Source organism: Marmota flaviventris, chromosome X (genome assembly GCF_047511675.1).
Source record: "Marmota flaviventris isolate mMarFla1 chromosome X, mMarFla1.hap1, whole genome shotgun sequence".
Classification (NCBI taxonomy): Eukaryota; Metazoa; Chordata; class Mammalia; order Rodentia; family Sciuridae; genus Marmota; species Marmota flaviventris.
This window is the reverse complement of record NC_092518.1, coordinates 62,279,103-62,300,445: the sequence shown is the minus strand read 5'-3', so window position 1 is coordinate 62,300,445 and position 21,343 is coordinate 62,279,103.

The window sequence follows — 21,343 nt, the reverse complement described above, 5'->3', positions numbered from 1 at the left end:
CCCAACACCATTTGTTGAAGATGCTATCCTTCCTCCATTGCATGCTTTTAGCCCCTTTATCAAATATAAGATAGTTGTAGTTTTGTGGATTGGTTTCTGTGTCCTCTATTCTGTACCATTGGTCCACCCGCCTGTTTTGGTACCAGTACCATGCTGTTTTTGTTACTATTGCTCTGTAGTATAGTTTGAAGTCTGGTATCGCTATACCGCCTGATTCACACTTCCTGCTTAGCATTGTTTTTGCTATTCTGGGTCTTTTATTTTTCCATATGAATTTCATGATTGCTTTCTCTATTTCTACAAGAAATGCCATTGGGATTTTGATTGGCATTGCATTAAACCTACAGAGAACTTTTGGTAATATCGCCATTTTGATGATGTTAGTTCTGCCTATCCATGAACAGGGTATATTTTTCCATCTTCTAAGATCTTCTTCTATTTCTCTCTTTAGGGTTCTGTAGTTTTCATTGTATAAGTCTTTCACCTCTTTTGTTAGGTTGATTCCCAAGTATTTTATTTTTTTTGAAGATATTTTGAATGGAGTGGTTGTCCTCATTTCCATTTCAGAGGATTTGTCGCTGATATACAGGAATGCCTTTGATTTATGCGTGTTGATTTTATATCCTGCCACTTTGCTGAATTCATTTATTAGCTCTAATAGTTTCTTTGTAGAGCCTTTTGGGTCTGCTAGGTATAGAATCATATCATCTGCAAATAGTGATAATTTAAGTTCTTCTTTTCCTATTTTTATGCCTTTAATTTCTTTCGTCTGTCTAATTGCTCTGGCCAGTGTTTCGAGAACTATGTTGAACAGAAGTGGAGAGAGAGGGCATCCCTGTCTAGTTCCAGATTTTAGAGGGAATGCCTTCAGTTTTTCTCCATTCAGAATGATGCTAGCCTGAAGCTTAGCATAGATTGCTTTTACAATATTGAGGTATGTTCCTGTTATCCCTAGTTTTTCTAGAGTTTTGAACATAAAGGGATGCTGTACTTTGTCAAATGCTTTTTCCGCATCTATCGAGATGATCATATGGTTCTTATTTTTAAGTCTATTGATGTGGTGAATAACATTTATTGATTTCCGTATATTGAACCAGCCTTGCATCCCTGGGATGAATCCTACTTGATCATGGTGTACAATTTTTTTGATATGTTTTTGTATCCGATTCGCCAGAATTTTATTGAGGATTTTTGCATCTAGGTTCATTAGAGATATTGGTCTGTAGTTTTCTTTCTTTGAAGTGTCTTTGTCTGGTTTAGGTATCAGGGTGATGTTGGCCTCATAGAATGAATTTGGAAGTTCTCCCTCCTTTTCTATTTCCTGAAGTAGCTTGAAAAGTATTGGTATTAGTTCTTCTTTAAAGGTTTTGTAAAATTCTGCTGTATACCCATCTGGACCTGGGCTTTTCTTAGTTGGAAGTCTTTTTATGGTTTCTTCTATTTCCTCAATTGATATTGGTCTGTTTAGGTTTTCTATATCCTCCTGACTCAATCTGGGCAGATCATATGACTTAAGAAATTTATCAATGCCTTCACTATCTTCTAATTTGTTGGAGTATAAGGATTCAAAATAGTTTTTGATTATCTTCTGTATTTCTGAAGTGTCTGTTGTGATATTGCCTTTTTCATCCCGTATGCTAGTAATTTGAGTTCTCTCTCTTCTTCTCTTCGCTAGCATCGCTAAGGGTCTGTCGATTTTGTTTATTTTTTCAAAGAACCAACTTTTAGTTTTGTCAATTTTTTCAATCGTTTCTTTTGTTTCAATTTCATTAATTTCAGCTCTGATTTTAATTATTTCTTGCCTTCTACTTCTTTTGCTGTTGTTTTGCTCTTCTTTTTCAAGGATTTTGAGATGAAGTATGAGATCATTTATTTGTTGGTTTTTTCTTTTTTTAAGGAATGAACTCCAAGCAATGAATTTTCCTCTTAGAACTGCTTTCAGTGTGTCCCATAGATTCCGATATGTTGTGTCTGTGTTTTCATTTATCTTTAAGAATTTTTTAATTTCCTTCTTGATGTCTTCTATAACCCATTGATCATTCAGTAACCTATTGTTCATTCTCCAAGTGATGTATGCTTTTTCCTTCCTTCTTTTATCGTTGATTTTCAGTTTCATTCCATTATGATCAGATAAGATGCATGGTATTATCTCTACTCCTTTATATTGTCTAAGAGTTGCCCTGTGACATAATATATGATCTATTTTTGAGAAGGATCCATGTGCTGCTGAGAAAAAAGTGTAACTGCTTGATGTTGGGTGGTATATTCTATATATGTCAATTAGGTCTAGGTTATTAATAGTGTTATTGAGTTCTATAGTTTCCTTATTCAACTTTTGTTTGGAAGATCTGTCCAGTGGCGAGAGAGGTGTGTTGAAGTCTCCCATGATTATGGTATGGTGATCTATTAGACTCTTGAACTTGAGAAGAGTTTGTTTGACGAACATAGCTGCACCATTGTTTGGGGCATAAATATTTATGATTGTTATGTCTTGTTGGTGTATGGTTCCCTTAAGCAGTATGTAGTGTCCCTCTTTATCTCTTTTGATTAACTTTGGCTTGAAATCTATTTTATTTGATATGAGTATGGACACTCCTGCTTGTTTCCGAAGTCCATATGAGTGATATGATTTTTCCCAACCTTTCACCTTCAGCCTATGTATGTCTTTTCCTATCAAATGCGTCTCCTGTAGGCAGCATATTGTTGGGTCTTGTTTTGTGATCCATTCTACTAGCCTGTGTCTCTTAATTGGTGAGTTTAAGCCATTAACATTTAGGGTTATTATTGAGATATGGGTTGTTCTTCCAGCCATGTTTGTTTATTTCTGTTACTAAACATGGTTTGTTTTCCTCTTTGATTATTCCCCCCCCCTTTACTGTCCTACCTCCCACTGTTGGTTTTCATTGTTATTTTCCATTTCCTCTTCCTGTAATGCTTTGGCGAGGATGTTTTGAAGAGATGGTTTTCTAGCTGCGAATTCTTTAAACTTTTGTTTATCGTGGAAGGTTTTAATTTCATCTTCCATCCTGAAGCTTAATTTCGCTGGATACACAATTCTTGGTTGGAACCCATTTTCTTTCAGTGTTTGAAATATGTTATTCCAGGATCTTCTAGCTTTCAGAGTCTGTGTTGAAAGATCAGCTGTTATCCTGATTGGCTTACCCCTAAATGTAATCTGCTTCCTTTCTCTTGTAGCTTTTAAAATTCTCTCCTTATTCTGTATGTTGGGCATCTTCATTATGATGTGTCTAGGTGTGGATCTCTTATGATTTTGCACATTCGGCGTCCTGTAGGCTTCTAGGATTTGGGGTTCTGTCTCATTCTTCAAGTCTGGGAAGTTTTCTTGTATTATTTCATTGAATAGACTTCTCATTCCTTTGGTTTGGAGCTCTGTACCTTCCTGTATCCCAATGACTCTTAAGTTTGGTCTCTTAATGTTATCCCATATTTCTTGGATGTTCTGCTCATGGTTTCTTAACAGTCTTGCTGAGCTGTGTGTGTTCTTTTCCAGTTGAAATACTTTGTCTTCATTGTCTGATGTTCTATCTTCTAAGTGTTCTACTCTGCTGGTAGTATTCTCCATTGAGTTTTTAAGTTGGTTTATTGCTTCCTGCATTTCTAGGATTTCTGTTTGTTTGTTTTTTATAACCTCTATCTCCCTGTATAGTTGATCCTTTGCTTCCTGGATTTGTTTGCGTAATTCGTTGTCGAAGTGATCTTTCATTGTCTGATTTTGCTGTTTAATGTCTTCCTTGATACTCCAGATCATCTGAAGCATGTATATCCTGAATTCTTTATCTGACATTCCATCTGCTGCAGCTGTTACCTCTTCTAAAGTTGCGTTGACCTGCATTGCTTGTGGTCCTTTCTTTCCTTGTCTTTTCATACTGCTTGCGTATCTTTCCTGCAGGTGCGGGCGGCGGCTCTGCTCTCTCCTTATTCCAATTGGGGTGTCATGGCTACCACGCCGGCAGGTCACTGGGCCTGTTCTGGGAGCCGGCGGCGGCTCTGTTCTGCCCCTACTCCAATTGGGGTGACGAGTGTACCACGCCGGCAGGCCACCGGGCCTGATCCGCCAGTCGGTTGCAGGTTTGCCTACCCTGCAGGCGCGGGCGGCGGCTCTACTCTGCCCCTACTGCAAATGGGGTGACGTGTCTGTCGTACCGGCAGGCCACTGGGCCTGTCCCGCTGGTCGGTCGCAGATCTGCCCAGCTTTCGGGCACGGGTGGAGGCTGTGCTCTGCCCCTACTCCAATTAGGTTGTCATGGCTACCCCGCCTGCAGGACGCTGGGCCTGTTCCTGGCACGGGCGGCGACTCTTCTCTGCCACTACTCCAATTAGGGTGGTGTTTGTACCACGCCGGCAGGCTCCTGGGCCTGATCCGCCGGTCTGTTGTAGGTCTGCCTACCTTGGAGGCGCGGGCGGCGGATCTGCCCTGCCCCTCCTACCACGCCTGCGGACCCCTGGGCCTGATCTGCAGGTTGATCACTGGTCTGCTCACCCTGCGGGCATGGGTGGCAGTTCCGCTCCGCCCCCACTCCAATTGGGGTCACGTGACCACCACACCGGCAGGGCCTGATCCGGGCGTGGGAGAAGGATCTGCTCTGCCCCTACTCCAGTTGGGGTGACGTGTGTACCACACTGGCAGGCCACTGGGCCTGACCCGCCAGGCTGACACAGGTCTGTTTACCTTGCAAGCGCGAACCGCGGCTCTGCCCTGCCCCTCCTACCACGCCCATGTACCACTGGGTCGCGGGTCTGCCCACCTTGCGGTTGCGGGTGGCGGCTCCGCTCCGCCCCCTCTCCAATTGGGGTCACGCGGTCACCACGCTGGCGAGCCGCTGGGCCTGTTCCGGGCGCTGGCGGCGGCCCGACTCCTTCCCTCTGGCTCGACGACAAATTGAGGAGACTCGGGTGACTGTGCCTCACCCCCCCTACCAGGAGACCAACTGCTTATGTCACCACTGGTATTGATGAAGTTCCCTCCTCCGCCGCTTTCTGCAGACGTCAGATCTCTGCCATGTTGGTATCCTATGCGAATGGCAGCATTTCGTTCCCCTTGCCGGGCAACCAAAGCACCGGGTGAGTCCTGACCGGCCCTCAGCAGGACCCGGACCGAGAAGCCGTTTCCACGGGCTCCTAGCTCCGGGCCAGGGAAGTTCCGGGAGCCGGAACTCGGCCACTCCGTGCTCGGTGTAAGCTCCTATAAATGTAAGCTCCAAGAAGCAGTCCCCGCGGGCTCAGTTCCGGGAGCCGGAACTCGGCCGCCCCGCGCTCGGTATTCACTCTGATAAGATCAGGTTCTAAGAAGCACCCAGGCGCTGAGCCCTAGCAATCTGTCTGCAAGCCGCAGGCGAATTGCAGCCTGAAATTACCTGTTCTATGGCTGAATGAGCTGCGGTCAGTCAAAAACAGGGGTGGTGACGTCAGTTTACCAACATGGTGGCTGCTGGCCTCCTCTGTGGTCTGACCGGTGTGGAGAACCGAGATGGACCGCTTCCTTCCCCCGTCTCGAACCCAGAATTCAGCCCTGAGTACGGTGCTTGCGCAGCTGGCAGAAACTGCAGCGCTGTAACCCTGCGTCTCTATCCCAGACTTTAGCCGCGGGGCGATTTGCTGAATAAGCAGTGTTACCCTCCGTGCGACAAACCTCTCGCGTTTGAGTCCCCGTAGCCGATCCTCGTGCGATGGAAATCCTTCCTCCAGGTTCCGGAGCACCCCACTATTGCTGGAAATTCCTAACAAAATATCCTTTAGCCGTCCTGACTTGTCATACTCCCACACAGTGAAGCAGCACACGGGGACAATGCACTCCCCTCGCCGCCATCTTCCTTCTCCACAACACTTTTTAACAATGAGAATTATATTATAGAGAATTATATTATAATGTTAATGGAAAAGAGTTTTATACCTTGCCTAGCACGTGTGAGACCCTTTGTTTGATCCTCAGCACCACATAAAATAAATAAAATAAAGGTATCGTGTCCAACTATAACTAAAAAATAAATATTAAAAAAATTCATTCATCCTTTTATCAGGAAACAACTCCTGTGATAACTGAGTCCCATGATAATGATATTAAAGCATGAAGGCAGAGCCCTCATGACCTGATAAACTCTTAAAGGCTCTACCACTAATGCTGTTGGATTTGGGATAAACTTTCTAACACATGGAGTTTGGGGGACTTTCTGCCAGTACATAACAATCATCCCTTTAATTCCATCTTCCAGTGGAAGATTGACCTTCCTTTCATTTAGACTCTCAGAGGCATCCTCCTCAAAATTCAAATTTCTATGAACAGTGCATTCAAGGCACTATAAACTTTCCCTATATGTATATCAAAGTCTTCCCAACCCCTTCCCCATGCTCAGTTCTAAAGCTATTCACAAAATTTAGCTATTTGATATGACAACAGTTCACTTATTGTACTAAAATATGTATTAGCTATCTACTGTATTATGACAAATTACCATAAAATTTATCAGCTTACAACCACAATCATTTATTATTTTGAAGTTTCTGTAGGCCAGGAATTCTGGCACATATAAGCTGAATACCCTCTGACTCAGGTCTCTTATTAGATATGCAGTAAAGATGTTGGCCAGAAAACAGGCTCCACATGAAGGATCTGCTGGTGATCTAATTACACTAATGTATCTATTGACAAGATTTAGTTCCTCACAACTTATTGGATGTGGGAATTTCTTAGTTCCTTGCTATCTGTCCCTCTCCATAGGGTAACTCACAACAACTCAGCAGGCTTCCCTCCCAGGTAGGTGGGACTTTTATAGTCTGAGGCATGCCTTCATACCCTTCTCAGTATTTCTGCAGTAACTACATCCTAGTCATATCCACTGTAAGAGAGATAATAAACTGAATATTTATGTCATTTAACACAATTATGTCCGGTGGCATATGGATTTACTTTAATTTAAAATAAGTACAGCAACTATGCTTAATGAGATGAAGTTATTTTTATTAAGGAATAAAAATAAATTGTAACAAGAACCTTATAAAAATATTAGCTCTGAGAAAATATTCCAGTTAAAGAACACAACAGGTAGGAAAATTAGATCCAACTGTATAATGAATTAATAAGTTGAAATTTTTTATGAAGATGGCTGTATGGATAGCAATAAACAGAAATTCTGGTATGTGCTATTAAGTAACCCAGAAAAGAGACAAAAATGGGTGGGAAGGATTATGTGAAGAAATAACAGGTGCTGGTGTTGTAGCTCAGCGGTAGAGCTCTCACCTAGCACATTCGAGGCCCTGGGTTTGATCCTCAACACTACATAAAAATAAAATAAAGGTATTGTGTCCAACTACAACTAAAAAATAAATATTAAAAATAGAAAAAAGTAAAGCACTTTGATTGAAAGTGATTACAGAGTGCCAGCTCTTAGATTGAAATGGCTTATTCTTATGAAGATGTTGTATTAGTTGTCTATTTCTGTCATAAGAAATTACAATACGTTTATATTGTAGAGAAATTTAAGAATACCAAAGAAAGAGGCTGAGGTTGTGATCCAGTAGTAGAGCACATATCCAGCATGTGTGAGGCCTCAGCTTCAATACCTAGCACTGAAACGCACGTGCATGTGCACACACACACACACACACACACACACAGAAAATTCTAAACACTTTTAGGCAAAAAGGAGGTGACTTACAAAGAAATAAACATTTGACTTATGTCATAATTTTTAACAATGATAAAAGAGAATAATATTATAATGTTAATGGAAAAGAGCATTGACTCTAAAACTCTATATGCAGTCAAAATATCATTCAAATGTGAGAATAAAATACAAATATTCTCAGATATAGAGGCCTCAAAACACTTGGAGAAAGTACTCAAATGTGAAGAAAACACATCCAGGAAGTACTACCAGAAATGTGGTAAGAATGATTTTGCTAATTTTTTATTGTTTTAAAATTGTTCCAAAAGAGGGCTGGGGTAAGGCCCTGGGTTCAATCCTCAGCACCACATATAAATAAATAAATAAATAGATAGATAGATAGATAGATAGATAGATAGATAGATAGATAAGTTTAAAAAAAATGTTACAAATGAGAAAGAGAAAATAACAAAAATCCACATGTTTGGGGGCAGGATCCATACATCTGTGTTCAATAATTTAATTAAAATAACCCACTGCACTTGATGGCATTTGCACACATGGCTTTTGTTTATTATAAATTGGCAAAGGAAGAAGATGCAGGGGATGGAGTCGAGAGGTTCACAGGTAATTAAAATTCTTTTCCATAAGTAGGGGAAGAAAGTCAAGATGGGGAGTTACACAGACTAAGCTTCTATTTGCAGTAATAAACCACAGTAACTGGCTCAAATTTACAATGTTTCTGCCAAAGGAAGCCCACTTAAGATTTAAACTCCAAAACTTATTAGGGACTGGTCATGCAGGCACTCTCTGCCTACACAAGCATTCACAATTTATAAAATTTACTGCTCCCTGAAGGAAAGCAGTATTCACCATAAACCATATTATTTACACAATCTGATGAGATACATCAGTGTTCGGTGTCCCAGGTGTATCAATCAACCTTTTCAATCAGTAACACAGGGAATATTTCAAAAGACAAATTCCCAGATATCAACCAATGGTTAGTTCTGCAGAAATACACTCCTAAACTTATGTGAGAATAGAGAAATAGCAGTCTTGTGTATTAATGCTTTCCTTAATTTGCAAAATGAATCTCGTGTGTTATTTAGAAGTTTAAAAAAACATTAACATAGGTTTTAAATGAAATAATCATAATAATAAATAAGACATTTTTCAACCAACAGAAGAAAACTCAACCAGCAAACTCAACCAGAAAGGAGAATCATTTAGCTATACCAATAAATGTTTAAGGTATTCAAATTGTAGTCAGAGGTTTACCCTGAAACACAAATCAGCCCCAAATAATTTATGTGCCAGTTGTACAAATCAAGAAATATTTCATTCCTATTTTATATGATTATGTAAAATTATATAATTCCTATTTTATATTCATATCCCTAGAAAATAGAAAAGGAGAAATAATTGCTAAGATCATTGTAAACATTAAAATAAAATTTAATGAAGGCAGTAGAACTGTGGCTCTAAGACCAGATGAGAATAATTCAGGAAAAGGAAATATGGACAAAGAAATTCAGCATAATTGTAAAAGAATCATTTTGTAATCAACTGTGATTCATCCTAGAAACATATCTAAATATATTCAAAATAACAAAAACTTCTAATTCAATTTGTTACATTGATAAACACAATGATAAAAATTGTATATTTTTTCAATAAATATAGGAGCAAGCACTCTATATGCCCTAAATCATAATTTTGATTAAAAAAAAAAAGTCACCCGGATATGGTGGCACATGCCTGTAATCCCAGTGGCTTGGGAGGCTGAGACAGGAGAATCTTGAGTTCAAAGCCCGCCTCAGTAATTGCAAGGCACTAAGCAACTCAGTGAGACCAAATACAAAATAGGGCTGGGGATGTGGCTCACTGGTTGAGTACCCCTGAGTTTAAAAAAAAAAAAAAAAGTCATACCAAACCAGAAACAGAAAGGAACTTCCTCAATCTGGAAATGTTATATACTAAAAATTAAACTAACCAAACATTCTATTTAATTGTATTAGTTATCTATTTCTGTGTGACAAATTGCCACAAACAGTAGCTTAAAACATATTTTTCAATTTAAATTTCTTTTTCATCATTTTTATTATTATTTTTACATCACAGTGAAGTATATTTTGAAATATTATATATACATAGAATAATTATAACTTATTCCAGTTAGGATCTCATTATTGTGGTTGTACATGATGTGGAGTTACATTGGTCATGTATTTATACGTGAGGATAGGAAAGATATGTCCAATTCATTCTATTGTCTTTCCTGTTATGTCACCCCTCCCTTCCCTTCATTCCCCTTTGTCTAGTACAATGAACTTCTAATCTTCCCTTGTTGTGGATTAGCATCCACATATTGGAGAGAACATTCTGCCTTTGGTTTTGGGGTACTTAGCATGATATTCTCCAGTTCCATCCATTTACCAGAAAATGCTATAATTTCATTCTTCTTTATGGTTTAGTAATATTCCATTGTGTATATATACACCACATTTTCTTTACCCATTCATTTGTTGTAGGGCACCTCAGTTGGTTCCACAGCTTGGATATTGTAATTTAACCTGCCATAAACATTGAAGTGGCCATGTCTCTGTGGTATGCTGATTTTAATTCCTTTGGATATAAGCCAAGGAGCAGAATAGCAGGGTCAAATGGTGGTTCCATTCCAAGTTTTCTAAGGAATTCCCATATTGCTTTACAGAGTGGTTATACCAATTTGCAATCCCACCAGCAATGTATAAGTGAACTTCTTTCCCCATATCCTCACCAACATTTATCGTTGCTTGTATTCCTAATAATTGCCATTCTGAGTGGGATGATATAGAATCTCAGTATAGTTTTGATTTGCATTTCTCTAATTGCTATTTTTTAAACAATACATAAAAATTATATTTATGGGATACCATGTGATGTTTCAATACATGTATATATACATTGAATAAGATTGAAATTAGGGTAAATTATCTATCTCCTCAAATAATCATCATTTCTTCATGGTGAAAACATTCAAAATCCTTTTTTTCAATAACATTATCTATAGTCACCAGCTTACAGTTTCTGTGGATCAAGGTCTAGACTTGACTTAACTGAGTCCTCTGCTTAGGATCTCAAAAAGCTGAAAAATATCTTCTGAGCTGCATTCTTTTTTTTTTTTTTTGGATGTGATTTATTTATTTATTCATTTTTTCTTTTTTTTAATTTTTTTTATTGGTTGTTCAAAACATTATAAAGCTCTTGACATATCATATTTCATACATTAGATTCAAGTTGGTTATGAACTCCCAATTTTACCCCAAATACAGATTGCAGAATCACATCGGTTACACATCCACATTTTTACATGATGCCCTGTTAGTAACTGTTGTATTCTGCTACCTTTCCTATCCTCTACTATCCCCCCTCCCTCCCCTCCCATCTTCTCTCTCTACCCCATCCACTGTAATTCATTTCTCTCCTTGTTTATTTTCCCATTCCCCTCACAACCTCTTATATGTAATTTTGTATAACAATGAGGGTCTCCCTCCATTACCATGCAATTTCCCTTTTCTCTCCCTTTCCCTCCCACCTCATGTATCTGATGTTCATAGCAGCACAATTCACAATTGCTAGACTGTGGAACCAACGCAGATGCCCTTCAATAGATGAATGGATAAAAAAAAAATGTGGCATTTATACACCATGGAGTATTACGCAGCACTAAAAAATGACAAAATCATAGAATTTGCAGGGAAATGGATGGCACTAGAGCAGATTATGCTTAGTGAAGCTAGCCAATCCCTAAAAAACAAATACCAAATGTCTTCTTTGATATAATGAGAGCAACTAAGAACAGAGCAGGGAGGAAGAGCAGGAAGAAAAGATTAACATTAAACAGAGCTGCATTCTTTTCTGGAAGTGCAAACAGAGAACAATATACTTCCAATCTCACTTGGGTTTCCAGTACCCCTCATTTCCTTGTGAAGTTAGGACTGGAGACCTAGGTTTCATTCTAGCTGTTGGCTATTGGCCTCAGCTCATATAGTCTTCCCAATACTTCTTTCCAGTGTGTATCTTTAACATAGCCACTTCTTAAAGCATTGAGAAGATTTGCTAATGTAAGGTTGCTAGCAAGATAGAGTCTTATACAGTGTTAAATGACAACAAGAGGGACATCTCATCACCATTGACATATTCATTAAAAGCCTGTCACAAATCTGGGACACAATTGAGAGGATTACACAAATGTGGGAATAACAAAAGGCAAGGATCATGGGATGCCATTTTAGAGTCTATCATTAATAGATAAAATTTACATTAATAAATTAATAATTAATAAAATTGTTAAATTAATTAATTTATAGATATTAATATTAAAAAACATTAACAGATACAATTTAGATGCCTTCATTTTAAATTCAGAAACAAAAAGAAAAATGCCTTCTGTCACTACTATCTTTTGTTATTAGTACTGGATATAGTGGCCAAAGCAGGAAGAAAAAAAAAGAAATATGAAGTAGAAGGAGTACAAAGGAAAATGAAACTTTTCCATTACATAGATGATATCATCATTGTCCTTGGAAGAAAACTGAAGAATAATAGAGAACTAATAAGAAATCCAGTGAATGTTCTAGAAACACTCAATTGTGGCCTAATCATCTCCTAAAAACCCCATATCTTAATACTGTTGTATTTAGGAATATATTTCAACAGGAATTTTGGAGGGATTGCAAAAATACTCAATCAGCATTCCCCATCTTCCCTCAAAAAACTCAATTATTTTATACAATTTATAATAAAACAAAAGTGTTCAAAGTAGCTAGGATCCTAAACAAGGTTACACAAGAACTCTGTGGATAAGACATTACATCATGTATAAGAACATCAAAAATGATCTAAACAGATGAAGACATAGATGTAATAACTTTAAAATAGAGGTTGTAATATAAAGTTGTATATTCTTGCTGTAACAAATTACTAAAAAGTTACTGACTTAAAAATACATATTAATTATCTTACAATTCTGTAGTTCAAAACTCCAAAATAAGTTTCCCTGTGAGAAAAAAATAAAAGTCCTGGGAAGCACCACGTTCTTTTCTGAAGTTTCTAGGAAAAAATCATCTGTTTCCTCATGGCATGGTCTTCTACAGAAAACATCAAGGACTCCATATAAAACTCTGAAGAATGATAAACAAATTCAAGTTCTACAGGCTACCCTTTTTCCTTGGCTCATGGCTGTCTTCCTAATTCTTCAAAACCTATAAGAGCAGGTCAAGGTCTTCTCAACTCACATCACACTGATCATATTCTTCAGATGCTATGGTTTGAATCTTTGCAATCCCTCCAAAATCCCTGTTGAAACATATTCCTAAATAGAAGGATTGTTAAGATATGGGGTTTCTTAGGAGATAATTAGGCCACAAGAGCTCAATCCTCTTAGATTGGATTACTGCTTCCTAAAGAGAATGGAGGGAAATAGCTAGACCCTTTTTGGGCTTCTGCCTTTAGACACACGAGGACAGAGGATTACAATATTTCATCTTTAGCCATGTGTGGAAGCAACAAGAGATGCCATCCTGGAAGCAGAGAGCAACACTCATCAGACACTGAATCGGATGATGCTTTGATCACAGATTTATTGTTTCAGATTTGTGAGAAAAATGAATTAATACTTTTTATAAATTACTCAGTCACGGATGTTTTGTTTTAATAATAGAAACAGACTAAAACAGGTGGATTCAGGAAAATCTGAGTTTTGGGCTTGGTGCTACAACCAGGGAGTATAATTATGACATTGGGAAGTGATCTAATATTTCAGGATCTTTGAAAAACATTTTGAAATTAATGTATCTGAAAATCAAGAGGAATTTTATGCACCACATAGTATTACTGATTATAAGCATTCTTTTATTAATTTATTTTATACTTACTGAGATCATTTATAGCCCAGATCCTGGAGATAAAGAACCAGGGAGAGGGAGACAGATAGTACTGAAAAGAACTCTGAAGAAGAGGAAAGAAGATTAAGGGGAAGGGAATAAGTAATAATATCCATCATCTACATGTTACAGAACAGAACATCTCAATACCTAATGTCTTCTTGACATGATTTTCCTCTAAGATCAGAAATAAGACAAGGATGCCAACTCCTTCCACTTCTATTCAACATACTACTGGAAGTCCTAACTAGAGAAATTAGGCAATAAAGAGAAAGAAATGACATCCAAATAGGAAAGGAAGAGACAAAATCATCTGTTTCCTCATGGCATGGTCTTCTACAGAAAACATCAAGGACTCCATATAAAACTCTTAAGAATGATAAACAAATTCAATACAAAATACAAAAACCAGTGGCATTTCTAGACACTAACAATGAACTATGATAAGAAACAAATTAAGAAAACAATCACATTTATAAAATTAAAGACTTAGGAGTAAATTTAGAAAAGGAGGTAAAAGATCTATGCATTAAAATCATGAATCACTAAGGAAAGACACTGAATAAATATGATAAAAAATATTCCACAAACATGGATTATATTAAATAATATTTTTAATTGTCCATATTATCCAAAGTGATCTCCAGATTTAATGCAATCTCTTATCAAAATTCCAGTGGCATTTTTTTTCAGTAATAGAAAAATCCATCCTAAAACTCACACAGAGCCAAAAAAAGTTTGGAAAAAACAAAGTTGAATGTCCTTCACTTCCTAATTTCAAATTTATTACAAAGCTATAGGAATCAAAACAGTATGGTAGAGGAACAAGGAAGAGATAGATGAGGGACTGGGGCTGTAGCTCAGTGGTAGAGCACCTGCCTCACACATGTGAGGCACTGAGTTTGATCCTAGCACCACATAAAAATAAAGTTATTGTGTCCATCTACAAATTTAAAAAAGATTTTTAAAACAGAAAGAGATAGATGAATAGAGTAGAACAGATATTCTAGAAATAATCTCTCACAAGAGTTTGACAAAGTACTAAAACTATTCAATGATTACGGAGAATCTCTTCAATACATAGTGTTAAAATTTTGGATAACCATGTGCAAAAGAATGAAGTTGAAACCTTACCTTACACGATATACAAAAATTAACTTGAATCAAAGTCGTTATCTTAATGTAAAACTTCTAGACTAAAACAGGAAGATGCAGGACATTGGATTTGGCAATGATTTCTTAGACATGACACCAAAACCTAGGCAACAAAGAAAATATATAGATATGGCTACATCAAACTTTAAACCTTCTGTCCATCAAAGAACACAATCAAAGAAGTGAAAATGCAGCTTTAAGAATAGGAGAAAATATTTGCATACATCTTAAAAGGGATTAATATCTAGAATATGTGGACTGCACAAATCAACAGCAACAAAACAATAAACTTAAAAATGGCCAAGGGATTTTAGAAGGCATTTCTCCAAAATCATATATTTTACTTCATTTTATATATTTTATTTTACATTAGTTTTTATCATTTTATATTTATCTACTGATCAGCATGTGTAAAACAAGACGCCCATCCTCACTAATCACTAGAGAAATGGAAATCAAAAACACAATGAGATATCATCTCAAGTTCGTTAGGACAGCAAGTATCAATCAAAGAGAAAATGACAAATGTTGAGAGGATGTTGAGATATTGGAATTGTTGAACACTATTGGAGTAAATTTAGCATGATATACGTGGCAAAAAAAGTGGTAGAGTATTTCATTAAAAATTAAAAATAGGGCTGGTGTTGTAGCTCAGTGGTGGAGCACTTGCCTAGCCCATGTGAAGGACTGGGTTAGATCCTCAGCACCACATAAAAATAAATAAATAAAATAAAGGTATTGTGTTCATCTACAACTAAATATTTGTTTTAAATGAAAAATAAAATTACCATTTATTATAAGATGCCTTTGTGAACTTAAACAATAACCTATGGAGAAAAGATTCTCTAAGTATATGCCCAGAGAGTTGAAAGCTGGATTTTGAAAAATTTTTTGAACACTCATGTTCATAGTAGCATTATTCACATTGAGAGGTAGAAGCAAATCAAGTGTCCATCAGCAGACAGACAAAAGTAACATATGCATGCAACAGAATAGTATTTCCCCTTAAAAAAGGAAGCAGTTCTGTCACATGACCAAACATGAATGAAATTTGATGATATTATAGTAAATGTAATAAGTCAGTCACCTAAAGGAAAACACTTCATTATTCCACATATCTGAGGTATCTAAGGTAGTCTAGTTCAATAAGTTAGAAAATACAGTGGTAGGTTCCATGGGATGTGGGAAGAGGAAATGTCCATGAGTATACTGTTTGTTTTGCAAGTTGAAACAGTTTTGGAAATGTCTCACAAAACAGAAAAATGTTTCGTATCACTGAAATACACAATTGTAAATGGTTAAGATACTAAATTTTATGTTATGTATTGTTTCTACCAATTTGAATGAATAGCGTTGATTCTATGTGTTGACAATTTGTGCAAGAATCCCCTGGCAGGGATCATCTTTTCACAAAGGCATCTTCAATAAATGGATGGATTGTTTGGGAGCTGGCTTGTGCTGCAAAGTCCCACTCACATGTCTAAGTAGTTGTCTGGGATCGGAAAGGACCCTGAACCTCATGTTACTGATCCTCTGGTAAGCTTACTGGGTCTTCTTAATTGGCTTAAGCATCCGTAGAAATGAATTTGAAATGCATATGCACTTTTTGAGGATCTCTTTGTATTTTTTTTTTAGAGAGAGAGAGAGAGAGAATTTTTAATATTTATTTTTATTTATTTTTTTTATTTTTTGGCAGACACAACATCTTTGTATGTGGTGCTGAGGATCAAACCCGGGCCGCACGCTACCACTTGAGCCACATCTCCAGCCATGTCTTAGACAAAGCAAGCCTTCTAGCCAAGGTGTAGTTGGATATGTATACTTCATTTCATGATTGGATAAGCTAAAAAGTACAGTATCTACTTTTTTAAAGTTTAGATGAAGATCAGACAAAGTCTCTGTGAGGGCGATATGTGAACAAATATATGAACAAAGATCAGAACATGAAAATATCTAGGAAAGGAGAACTCATGGATGAGGAAAAAGCAAATACAAACTTCCTGAGGCAAACATGTGCTTGATCTATTTGAGGAAAGGCAAGGAGGAATGTTTGGTTTTTGCAAAGTAAGAAAAGATAAGAGTGAATAAAATTATGTTAGAGAAGTTGCCAGATTTCAGATTGAGTAAGATCATGTAGGCAGGCTAAGAACTTTTGGATTTTACCCTCAAAAGATAACAAAACATTAGAAGACTTTCAATCAGTGCTGACAGGACATGGGCTTTTCTGCAAAAGAATAAATTTCCCGGCTATGTTAAGAGTAGTCTATTAAGTATTGCCATCACAAGAGTTGAAGTAGAGGAACCAGGTGCATTGGCCCAGGAGGTAGTAAAACATTCTTAGATTTCAGACATGTTTTGATGGTAGAATTGATAGGCTGTAGAGCATAGGGTAGGTGTGGAGTATGAGAGAAAAATTGTGGGGATAGTATCAAGATTTCTGTCCTGAGAAATTAAGTGAGGAAAAGTTGGTGTAATATACCAAAGACAAATTTATTGGGAGAAGACAGGAGTTTGGGGATAAAAAGGAATATGTGAATTATTTTGGTCCGATTAACCTTGAGATGTTTATTTGACAATGAAGTGGGGTTGTTGAGGTGGCACTTATCTTCAAGAAAATGGAGTCCAAGGCAGTAGTTGCAAAGGGAGATACAAATAGTAGGAAATATCATAGTATACAAGTTGAAGGAGTTGGATGGCATCACTTAAGAAAAATGTGCAAAAGAAGAAGACTAAGGATTGAGTCCCATGGACTTGAATGTTGCAAACCATTATTAAGAGGAATAAGCAAAGGAAAGACAGCTTCAATGAGATCCCATTTGCTTCACATCAACCTTGTATTCTTCACTTTTGTGTGGTTCCAGGTTACTCAAAAGTAAGACTAAACATCACTTCCTTGCTGAGAACAGACTTAAAAGTGCTGAACTCAGGAACTTTTGTTCTTCAGGAGACTTTTTCCCCTGGGATGTGCTAAGTCTTAGTCTAGAAAGTTCTCTGATTTGTTTCATGCCCTGGAATTAACTGCATTCCATTTTATTCTGTGGTGCTTGAGCATGCCTGGAGGATTAATTTGCAGATGTGTTATTTGGAAGTGCTTTTTGGTTCAAACCACCTTCACAGTTTCCTCAAAACTCAGTGCAGCTGACAATTTTAAAACCAGCAGAGAAACGAGAGAATATGCTGAGTGGCATCCAGGGTGACAAGAGATTCTGAGTGATTTCAAAACAAAGTCTTCATGTTTCTGGCAGTCTCCAGAAATTCTCAGAAACATGGTCTGCACATCAGTGAAATACCTGAAATACCCTTTCCATCTCATCATCTTGTCTTTGTGTTTGTAGCCTTCCAGCTCTTGTCTTCTTGTTCTTCATAAGATACATAATAGGTTGTAGTAAATTAAAGTTGCCTGATGATGCTCTAGTACTTGTTCCACATATCCAATTGTATTTTTGCACCCATTATCCAATTTTCTTCTACCTCTCCTCCCCCACCCTTCCTAGCTTCAAGCAGTCACTCTTCTCTCTTCCCTTTGAAATCCCTGCTCTTTGCTTAAATACGTGAGTGAGGACAAGTGGCAGTTCTGGTTCTTGGTCTCAGTTATTTCACTGAAAACGATGTCATCCTGTTTCAATCAATTTGTCACAAATGAAATGCTATCATTCTTTTTCTGGCTAACTAGTATTCCACACTTGGTTGGTAATATCACAATTCCTTTTTCATCCACTCATTTACCCCATGACACCTCTATTTATTTACTGCCCTGTCCGTTGTGGATAGAGCAGCAGAAAACATTGAGAAACCATCTCTTTTGTTCGCAAACTTCAGTTCCTTTGGATATATATCCAGAATTGTGATAGCTCATCATTTATGTATGGTACATAGTATTATCTAAAATCACCCCATTCTTGACCAGCACAAAAGAATTACTATCTAACTGTAACTTAATAACCATTAATCTATTTTTCCAAATATTTCCCTCCTCTATATTCCTATTCCTAGTCTCTGGTTATCATCATTCTACTCTCAACTTCCGGTGATCCTAATTTATATACCATACATGAATGTGTTCATGGGGTACTTGTTACTCTATGCCTGATATTTATATTTAACAAAATGATATCCTGGTTCATCCATGTTATCATGAATTACAGGATTTAATTTGTGATGAATAGTATTTAATTGTATAACTTTCCCATATTTTCTGCAACTATCAGTCAATAAACTCTCACACTGTTTCCATTTCTTGGCTGTTGTGAATAGTGCAATGAACATGTGTCTGCAGATGTCTCTTTGGCTACTGCGATTTCATTTCTTCTGTATATAGTTCCAGTAGTGGGATTCTATAATCAAGAGGTAGTTCTAATTTTTATTTTTCAAAGAACATCCATAGAGTTTTCCATAATGGCTATTCTAACCTACATTCCAATTAATGGTGTATAAGTGTTAGCTTTTCTTCACGTCTCTGTCCTCACTTGTTATCTGCAGAATTTTTTTCTTTACCGATACATATTAATTGCACAGAGTATTTGGTTTCATTGTGGCACATTCATACATGCATATAACACATTTTGATCAATTTCGTTTTTTAAAAAATTGTAGTTGTATATGAACACAATGCCTTTATTTCATTTATTTATCTTTATGTGGTGCTGAGGATCGAACCCAAGGGCTTCACACTTGCTAGGCAAGCACTCTACCACTGAGCCACAACCCCAGCCCCTCAATTTTGTTTCTTAATACCTCCCCTTATGCTTCTCTCCATCTTCACCCCAATCCCCTTCCTCTATCCCAGTTGTTTCCCTTCTACAGTCCTGAGACCCTTTTTGTTCCCTCTGGCTTCCACTTATGATAGAAAACATTCAATGTTTGTTTTTCTGGATCTGGTTATACTGCTTATCTTATAGGATTAAACTCAGCATACCTGCATACCCATGCTTATTGAAGCACAATTCACACTAACCAAATTACAGAACTAGCCTATGTGTCTGTCTATGGATGAGTGCATAAATAAAATGTATTTATATAAACAATGGAATTTTATTCAGGTATAAAGAAGAAAAATATGTCATTTACAAGAAAATAGATGGAAGTGGAGAGCATCCTTTTAAGTGGAATCTTTTGATAATATCTGTTGTGAGCTAAATTATTTCTCATGATGGTTTTGGTTTTCATTTCCCTAATGATTACTGATTGTGAGCATTTTTTCATGTACCTTTTGGCCATTTTATTGCTTCTTTTGAGAAATGTCTGTTTATATTTCTTAATTTATCTTTCTAAATTCCATTTTTTAATCAAGTTATCTTATTTTCATTTTTCTGCCTCCCTCTACACACGGGGACACATATATGGGCACATGTTATTGAAATTTTGGAGTCTCTTGCATATTATTTCCTTTCATTCTAATGCTTAATTGTTTGGGATAGGAATTTCAGTATTATTTTTGAATGTAAGTGTTGAGAGTAGCATTTTTGTTTTTCCCTGATCTTAGAAGAAATAATTTCAAATTTTACCATTCAATGTGTTAGCTGTGAGTTTGTCATATATAGGTTTTATTGTGCTGAATAACTTTCCTGTTCTACCTAATTTGAGAGGTTTTTTAAATCATGATAAAAGTTTGAGGTGGGTGTGGGGGGGCACTTCTGTAATCCCACAGGGTCTAGAACCTGCAGCAGGAGGATCACAAGTTCAAGGCCAGCCTCAGCAACTTAGTGAGACTCTAAGAAACTTAGTCAGACCCTGTTTTAAAATAAAAATAAAAAGTTTGGAGGATGTTGTGTAGTAGTTGAACACCACTGTGTTCAATCCCCAGTACCCCCTCCCACCCCAAAAAATTCTTGAATATTGCCAGATGCTGTTGCTACATCTGTTGAGATGATCATATAGTTTTGTCCATCATTCTATTAATGTGGTGTATATATTTATAGATCTGCATATGCTGAAGCAGTCTTATATCCTTCAGAAAATTCTACTTGAGCATGGTGCATGATATTTCCAATGTGCTGCTAAATTAGCTTTGCTTATGTATTCTTGAAGATTTTACCATCTATGGCCATCTCTCCAAGACCTCTGTGAATACCATAATCTGTGGATGCTCAAGTCCCATATGCCAAATGCCACAGTATTTGCATATAACCACACATCCTCCCTTATATTATAAATTGTGCCTAGATTATTTGTAATATCAAATACCATATAAATTCTATGCTAATATTTGCTATACGGTATTATTTAGGGTAAAGGACAAGCAAAATATCTATAGATGTTCAGTACAGCAATTTTTTCAAAGTATATTTCATCTGCAGTTGATTGAATTCACTGATATTGAGTACACAAGTGGCAGAGAGCCAACTACATGTTCATCAGGAATACTGAACCATATTTCTTTACTTGTAATACTTGTATGGCTCTGTTTTGGGGGTAATTCTCACCTCAAGAAATTAGTTTGGAAGTATTCTTTGTTATTCAGTATTGTTTCAAGTGTTTTAGAAGGATTGGTATTAGTTCTTTAAACATTTTCCAATATTCATCTGTGAAACCATTAGATCCTGTGCTTTACTTTGTTGATAGATATTTTATTATTGATTCAATATACTTCCTCATAATTTGTTTGTCTAGAAATTTGTTTCTTTATGATTCACACCT